Here is a 2,804-nt window from a genome sequence, read left to right on the forward strand (position 1 = left end):
TGGGTTGGCAGAACAGCTCTATGTGCTACACTCCCAGAGCTGCTCCTAGACATAAATGTAGAGGTAGAGGCAGGCATAGATACAGACATAAATACAGATATGGATGTGCTCATAGTGAAAAACCCTGGGGTCTAGAAGTTTACAGGTATAATCAACCTAAAATTATCATAACCTAAATGTTTGGTGACTCAAAGGCAACTAACAACAACAACAACAACAACAAATGTTTAGCTTTCCAGTGGATTGTAGATGCAAACTGTAAAAAGTGGGGTTTTACTTGGAAATTCACAAAGATGATTGGGTTTTATTTGTAATTTCCTCAAGACATGTCCATTTGGAGCAAACATTCCAATATCTCAATCCATGAGATAAAGTTTATTTCTATTTTGTTCTCTAGATGTATCACCTTTCAGAATTTTCATATGGACAGTCCCTGCAACGACATTCCCACGCTGCGCTGGCCTTCGCTCTCTATGCCTCTTGGCTCTCATACACGGCTCCTTGACACTTGTGTTTTAAGTTGTCCAAAGTTGGTACAAACTCTTAGGGAAAATGTGTCCAGAGCTTTCCCCCCCATAGATTCATGATTTCTTGTTGCTCATGGCCATAAGCTCATGAACTAATCTTTAATCTTTACTTTGAATTTTAACTCAGTAGAAATGAATTCATTCTACCCTACTTTGACATTTAGTAAGTTATTGATATTTGTGCAAAATAATTTTTATTCACATGTAAGAATATGTTTAAGATATTTATGAACATACACACACATATACAAATTTTGCAACGAAAGATTATGTTAGCACTGCTAGTTACCAGATATTTCATAATGAACTTTAAATGTCTTAAACATTGATATGTGGAATGCATGTTTTAAATCATATTACTGGACCCCTGGGCTTAGTGACACAGGGTGTAACTAATAAACTACACAAATATGAATATATATATATATGCACACATAGTCATACATATTTAAATATGGTACTGCTTCTGATTGTTCTACGACTGAATTAAAATACCTTACTGTAATAAGAAATTTAACTTTTTACAGAGACTTTAGTGAGAATTCATTCTCCTACTTGTAAAACACTCATGAGAAATTCCTTTTGTCTAGGTTTTTCATTCTAGTTAGATATTCACCATATTCAAGCCAGAAACATTATTTCTTTGAAACAACAATCAAGAAGATGCACCTGGGAAATAAAAACAGCAAATGATAAAGTTTAAAGGACTGATTTAAAGAGTTGTAGACTTAAAAGTTTTATTTGCACTCTTAGTGAATTGGATGCAGATTCCATGAATTTTCTTCACTAGGGAAAGATGTTGTCCTTGGTGCATGCCGTTGAGTGAGTACAACTCACAGCAGCCATGTAACCAGAGATCAGAACCCTGTCCCATCCTGGGCCATCCTCACCCTCCCTGATACACTTGAACCCATTATTGTAGTCACCGTGTCAATCCATTTAACTGGGAGCCTTTTTCTCTTTCACTGACCCTCCACCCTTCCAAGCATGACCTAGCTTTCCAAGGAACAGCCTCTTCTAGCAACACATCCAAAGTGCGAGAGGTGAAGCTTCACCATGCTTGCCTCCAAGAAACACTTTGGCTGCACCTTTTCCAAGATACACCTGTTCATTCTTTTGACAGTCAGTATTCAATCTGATGGGATATTGAATACACTTCTCCAAAACCACAGTTCAAAGACATCAATTCTTCTTGTCTCATCATTATTTATTGTCCACCTCTCAGATGGCTATCAAGTGATTGAAAAGACCATGACCTGAATCAGGTACACTTTAGTCTTCAAACTAACATAATAGTCCTTCAGTGTTTTGAAGAGGTCCCTAACAGCAGACCTTCACAATGTAATACATCTTCTAATGTCCTGACCTCTGTTACCAAAGATGATATCATTAACAGTTTCAATTCTTTCTCAATAATGTTGCCGATTAGCCCAGTCATAAGGACCTTTGCTTTCTCTATGTTGAGATAGATTCCATATTAAAAGTTGTAGTCTTTAATCTTCTGCAGCAAATGCTTCGGAAAATTCTCAGTTTCAGCAAGCAAGTCTGCATCATCTGCATAAGAAGCCTGTTGATGAATTTTCCTGTTATTTTCGTGTCATATTCTTCCTCATAGATCATTTGCTCAGCATGCCATTTTAATATGTATTGAAAAAGAATACAACCTTAACACATACCCTTTCTGATTTTGAACTGTACAATGTTTCCTTGTTTGTTAGAAAAGAACAGCTTCTTGATCTACTTACAGATTTTTCATGAGTACCATTAAGTATTCTAGGATTCCCATTCTTCTCAAAATTAGCCATAATTCGTTAAGATACACATCGTTAAATGCTTTTGTGAAGGTAATAAAACACAGATACACAGTCTTCTGATGTTCTCAGCTTTCAGCCGGGATCCATCTGATATCAGCAGTAATATCCATAGTGCCAAGGCCTCTTCTTAATCTAGCTTGAACTTCCTGCACTTCCCTGTCGGGTACTGTTCCAGCCTTCTTCTTTTGATGCTCTTTAGTAAGATTTTTCTGGCATGTAATATTAATGATATTGTTCAATAATTTCCAGATTCTGTTGGATCATCCTTTTTAGCCATGGGAATAGATATGGATCTCTTCTAGTCAGTTGATCAAGAAGCTGTCCTCCAAATATCTTGGCATCAGTTTGTGAGCATGTCAAATTGCATCTCTTAGTTGTAACATGTCAGTCGATATCCCATTTATTCCGGGGCCTTTATTTTTTACAGTATCTTCAGTGCAACTTGAATATCTTCCTTTGTTAC

Source organism: Elephantulus edwardii, unplaced genomic scaffold, assembly GCF_000299155.1.
Source record: "Elephantulus edwardii isolate Elephantulus edwardi_28Jun2011 unplaced genomic scaffold, EleEdw1.0 scaffold00024, whole genome shotgun sequence".
Taxonomy (NCBI): Eukaryota; Metazoa; Chordata; class Mammalia; order Macroscelidea; family Macroscelididae; genus Elephantulus; species Elephantulus edwardii.